At 42.7% G+C, this 6,187-nt stretch overlaps 1 protein-coding gene across 3 annotated transcripts in view; it reads left to right on the forward strand.

Moving 5' to 3' along the window:
- Window positions 1–3,693: 3,693 nt before the first annotated feature.
- The window catches only part of LOC110015877, a 755,614-nt gene continuing 753,120 nt past the window's right edge, over window positions 3,694–6,187 (forward strand). For 2 of the 3 annotated variants that reach the window (XM_023959667.1, XM_023959669.1), the window contains exons 1-2: window positions 3,700–3,956; window positions 4,048–4,537. The gene's annotated coding sequence lies outside the window, so the exon portion shown is untranslated. Of the gene's footprint in view, window positions 3,957–4,047; window positions 4,538–6,187 lie in introns of all 3 variants that reach the window. The other variant, XM_023959668.1, reaches the window with a different exon arrangement.

The raw sequence follows: 6,187 nt of genomic DNA on the forward strand, positions 1-6,187 counted from the left end.
CATTGAAGTGTTATTCCTACCATGACAAAGGTGGATAAAGGTGGAAAGATTTCATGTAATCCATGGACACCAGTGAAGATCACAAATCATTGAAGAAAAAAGGGTTCAGAGCACTGTCTAGTGCAGGGGTCACCAACCCTGTGCCCGCGGGCGCCCTTGTGGCGCCCGCAGGGAATGCACCCCAAAAAAATCTTTTTTTTTTTTTTTTATTGAAGCAAATATTCAACAAACAACCACCGCATGTCTGTCAATGACAACAATATCAATTCTGAGATAAAGGTAGACAAAGAAAACCCAAATATGTAAACAAATATAACTTAAAAAATAATCACTAAAAGTAAGGGTCTATTACAAAAGTTTAAATAGATCAAATAAATTACACAATTTCTGGACATTCTTATGATTCATGTAATGTAAAGATTTTGAGAATAGGTTGAGGTGGTTGAGTAATCCATTAATGTGAGGATTAATATTCCTGTCTGTTTTTATTTACATTTATGTTTAAAAAGTTAAAATTAAGTTAAAGTTTTAAAGGTTTAAAAGTTTACCTTTAGTGTGTTCAATAAATATTTATCTTGTTCGGCTGCAACCTAAAGTCTGTTTTGAAATTAGGCTCCCTCTGCAACTGAGTTTGACCCCCCCCTGTAATACGTGTCTAGAAAATTCATGCATGTTTTTGTGTGTAAAATGAGCAAATAAAAATAGGGCACACAAAAGGAAGTCCTCAAATTGTGTTGTTTTTTTTTTTTGGGGGGGGGGCTAGGAGGTTTTTAGTGGCGCCCTTCATACCACTTGGTGCCCATGAAATAGCCCTCGGTCTCAAAAAGGTTGGTGAACCCTGGTCTAGTGGGTCTAGATGACCCAACTCCCAATGTTAACGTACCTAGGATAGCACAAGGGTTAAAAAATACACAAAGATGATTTTCACCAGCGTGGGTCTTGAAGGAACAATTCAGATGTGCGGCATATTTTTGGATTGGGCGGGAAATGGGAGAGTCTGGAAAAACATTCACACATGCATGAGGACAACATGCAAACCTAGGCGCTTTATCAGCCATGTTGGCTAATGACCAAAAACTGACGTAGTGCCGTGTGTCTGCCGCTGTTGGCCAGTCCATCGCTGAACCAAAGCAGAGGCTAACATCTGGATCAAAAATGTGTTTGCAACTGTCAGTTTTGAACCGAATGAGGAAGTCTCAACATCATGAGGTTCTCTTTACAAGATAGAGAAGGATATAGCAAGCAGGAAAGTGAACATTAACAAACTTCTAAATACAGGCGGAGTCCCCCCCTCCCACCCTTCCTCTGAGCGGCCAGGCATCCATAACCAGATGCATCAAGCACACATTACATCCCTGTACCATGTGTATTTAGTCTGCCACCCAACCAGAAAGATTAGTTTAGCTGGAGAGTTGATTTATGGGCGAGAGAAAGTAATCCTTTCTCGTCCTGTGTGCTGCAGTCATGCCTCCTCCTTTGCTGTTGTGCCGAGCTTGTGCCGTCTGAAAGCCCTTGATACCGCGTTTGCCCTAAGGTGCAATGTTTGATAATATAACTACAGCTTCTGTCATCCAAACCCCCACAACACCCCATCTCCACCTACAGCACAACCTCAACCCCCCCCCCCAACAAATACATTACAACCCCACAATGCCCTGAGATTTATGAGGGAGTGGTGGCACAGGAGAGAGGAAAAGAGAAAATATGCATTGATTGAAAGCGCAAGATAGTCCCATCCAATCCCGCCCCGAAGAACATCAGTTATTTTGCATTCTGACACAGCGATTGATAACTGGTAAATGTGTGCGGGGATGACAAATGCAGATGGAAACTGACTCTGACAAAAATGATAAAGGCATTGGTCTCAAGGGGGTGATGGCGGTGTGAGAGGGATGCTTCTTAAAATATTGAAAAATTGATACAGAGGCAGTGAGGTGCTGTTTGACCCTGGAGGAGTGGGAATGTCATTGGAAAATTGTAAATACTTTGAAGTTAAACGTATTGTGTGTTTATTTTTTTAAAGATTAGAGGTTCATGGTGAGAATTTTGCATCATGTTTTTTTTATCCTAACAACAAATGATGTAAAATGCTAAATGGCGTGTACTCATACAGCGTTATACTAGCTTCTTAGAAGGCCCAGAGCGCTTTACAGTCCTATTCATAGCTTCTGCTGCTGAACACTGGCGCCAAACTATAACCACCAACAGGAACGTGGGGTTCAGTGTCTTGCCCAAAGACACTTTGACACATGAGTGAGCAGGGTGGGACCCAAACCTGCAATCTTCCAATCAGAGGTCGACCGTTTCACCCCTGCACCATGGTCATCCAAATCTATTTGTTTAAAATTTTGGAGTGAAAAGGTGTTGAAGTGAGTGCAAACCGTACATATCAACAGGGGACACAATTGAATCACCAAAAAAAAAAAAAAGCAGTAGTATTGCACCAAATTTTACATTTTATTGAAACATTTTCATGTACTAAAAGTGATGATTGCTTTTGTGAAGTTTACAGTAGTGAAGGTTTTACGCATTTAACGTAAAGCAACTGATTCTGACGTGGACGCTTTGCGCTATTGTAAGTGTTGTTTATCGACACATTTTTCTCAAAGTCAGAATCCGATGGAACTACGTTGAGTAAATTGTCAACGACTTCTAGTAGTTTAAGTAGCTTGAGTTATTTCCTGTCTCTGGGAAATTTTTTGTCTTTTTAATGTACGTATCACTTGGAGGAGGTAAAACTTTCAAGCAATAATAATAATTCTTTGTAAATCAAAAGGTAAAAGACAAAAAAAACAACAATTGTCTTATATTTTACTTGTTCTCACAGGTTAACTTTATCCCAAAACACTTCACACAAATGTAAAAAACTGCAATACACTCAGGATTGACATCAAAATCCAAAAAATGACTGTAAATAATCGAACTTCCTCTCCATATGGTAGGTGGTGGACCCCTGTGGTGGGCACAGTGGGAGGCTGAGTGGTTTTCAACACTCCCACGTCTCCTAACCCACCACTCGTCTCAGAATCGTTCCTCTGTCTGGATTGAGACAGATCAGTCTGAAAAATACGACATGTGAAGCCTCTCAATCCTCTTACAAGAGTCCGACGTCTGAAACGTCAGACGGGTAAGAAGGACCAATTAGCAAAATGCATGAGATTAGGGTTGACAAAGACATAGACTGAGACAGAGGGTTGGGATGGAGGCCAGATGAAGACCACGGTGCTTTATGGACAAGTTCATGGCAATACTTTTGAAACTGAAGTCCAATGAGAGCCAGGGGTCAACTCAGGTCAAGGCCACAACTGCAATAGGATGTGTTGTCCTTGCCCTTTAACATTATATAACTATAGGTAAACAGCGCTGACAACATTGATCTGACTAACTAATCCCTTAGTCGCGTGTTCGTCGCGGTTTTTGGATTGTCTGAGGCCCATAGAAGGTTGTAAGGAGGTGTGGCCTCTATCCACAAATATGTCTTGCAGTTCCCTTGAGACTCGTCCGGCCACCTTAACCCTTGTGCTATCCTATGGGGTCCAGATGATGGATGGGTGGATGTGGATGACCCCACCCTTACATTGACGTGTTCTCCCTACCATGACAAAGGTGGATAAAGGTGGAAAGATTTCATGTCATCCATGTGTGGCAGGATTAATTGGCTCAGGTGCTGTAGGGCAGATGATTACTAGCAGCGGCCTCATGGGGCGCTATAAAGGGCAAAGAAGCCTTCACTCGGCCAGGGGCAGCATTTGGCCATTGGAACCGCCCACTTCCTGTTTTCACACCTCCGGCTAGCCTCACAGGTAAAGTAGCGGTGGTAGGCTAATGACAAGAGTTTGTTCGCTGCCTCATATTAACACACTCTTTCAGCTCCGGATGAGACCTGCAGGCACAGATTGAGCAAAATACAGCTTCTGCAATTGAGCGCGCCTCCCAGGTGACGAACAGTCTGTCTGGTAAGCCGGCGAGGGTCAAGTCCTGCGCTTGCCTTTAAGCTGTTCTTTTTTTTTGTTTGTTTTATTTTGGTAATGTTTGTTGTTCTTGCAGCGCCGGGGACTTTCTGACGCTCCCACCTGCTGAACAGCTGCTGCTTTTTATATATTGAATTTTAGAATTATTTTAAGGAACTGTCACCGCTCGTGATCAGAATCCCTGTAGACTCCTGACCAGGGTTCTGCCGGGCCCGGGTGCTCCTCAGCTGCCTTTGAGCCTGAGCAACGGAGGACTAACGGGGCGTCACGCCTGAATCCTCCACCAACGAGAATAAAAGCTCGGCCGCGCTCCGTTCATTGAGCAGCACCCTATGGGCGGACTTACTCTCACGAGAGTTTCTTTTATTTTGTTTTTAGCATTTTTACACAATTCTTTTAGACCTGTGTTTTAACTGGATTTTATTGTGTGATCCACCTTTGTTTCCCCCCTCCCTCAGTGCTGAGGACTCAGGTGCCAGCCCAGAATTCTAGGTGGAGGCTATCCCCCCAGTTTGGAGTGACGTGTCCTTGGGTGAAGGGTTCACAGTGTGTGTGGTCTGCATCACGTGAGTGGGGTGAAATTTTATCTTTGTTCTCTGGGAGCCTCCACCTCAAGTCTTCTGGTCCTCAGCATACTGAATTTGTTGTGTATGTCTTTTAACGGGTCCATTTTTAATTGGTTTTAATGTTTCGTAATAAAATCATTTTAATTTTTGTACCTCCGTCTCCTGCCTTCTTTTGTGTGCATCTGCCAATAGAAAAATAAACTCCCTCGGGACCACACATGGACACCAGTGAAGATCACAAATCATTGAAGAAAAAAGGTTCAGAGCACTGTCTAGTGGGTCTAGATGACCCCACTCCCTATGTTAAAGTACCTAGGATAGCACAGGGTTACAGGATGTCATGAAAGTGGAACATACTATTGTTGTGCATGTGGGAAATGTATCACTTTATCAGTGGCTCAGGTGGTAGAGCAGGTCGTCCAATGACCGAAGGGTCGGCGGTTTGAACTCCGCTCTCCCTTTAGCCAGCTGTTGCTGTCTCCTTGGGCAAGTGACTTCACCCTCTTGGCTCCACTGGTGTGTGAATGTGTAAGAAAGATCCCGGTGATGGTCAACTGGCAGCCACACCTCTGTCAGTCTGCCCCAGGGCAGCTGTGGCTACAACCGTAGCTTACCATCACCAAGTATGAATGAGGAGTGAATGAATACTGGCCACACTGTAAGCGCTTGGAGCAACAAGAAAAAAGCACAGATAAATCAAATCCATTATTATTATTATTATTATCATGAAGTATTTGCAAAGATAAGGCAAGTTACACGCACTTATAGCACAGGTGGTGCTGTTGTAGAGTGTCCTTATGCCACACTGTGGTCCAGGGGTGGGCAGACGTTGTAATCCGTGGGCCACAGAGGGTTGTAAAATTAGAAAGAAGGGTCAGACCAGGAGCAGACGTGTGGAGCGTTTTGGTAATTCACCTCATAAGAGAAAGACATAACATGGAATCTGGAAGAAAACATGTTTTAATTTGGATTGAATATTAATGCATGTATTTTAAAACAAACATATTTATTTCAAAACTGTGACTTTAATTTTTCATTTTAGTGCCAATGGTACCAATGGGTGGATGTTCATCAGACTCTTCACTGACGGCACGCAAAAGGTATTAATATTTTTTGTGACAGACAGCCCATATCCAACCGTAAGGGTAGTTATGACTAATGCATAATCAAGAAAACAATCCAAAATAAAAGCTGGAGCTTTGCAAATATCATTTTAAGTGGGACAGATTTTATACTGGGGGAAAAATGTTTGACAAGTTTTCATATTTGTGCAAAATGAAAACTTACAACACCAAATCCTTGACTATTCTGTGGATCTAATATATTTTAGCAAGAGCCTAAATCATGCAAGATAGACTTTTTTGAGCTTTTAGGTGCATTATAATTTTCAATCTTCACTAAAAACAACCCCAAAGCGATATGTTGATCCATTTCACACATTTCTGAGGATTCCAATCCACAAAAATTAGTTGATTTCTTTCATCGTGACATCACAAAGTGGGGAACACACACACACACACCCTTTCCCCACCAAGCTAGCGGTGACCGGCTAAAGGCTTTTATTTTTCTATGCACAATATTCACATCCATCTTTGCAAAAGTTAGGATGTTATTTGTCTCCGTAAGTGAGACGCGGACACTCTGCTGAGG

The sequence above is a fragment of the Oryzias latipes genome, chromosome 11, assembly GCF_002234675.1.
Source record: "Oryzias latipes chromosome 11, ASM223467v1".
Classification (NCBI taxonomy): domain Eukaryota; kingdom Metazoa; phylum Chordata; class Actinopteri; order Beloniformes; family Adrianichthyidae; genus Oryzias; species Oryzias latipes.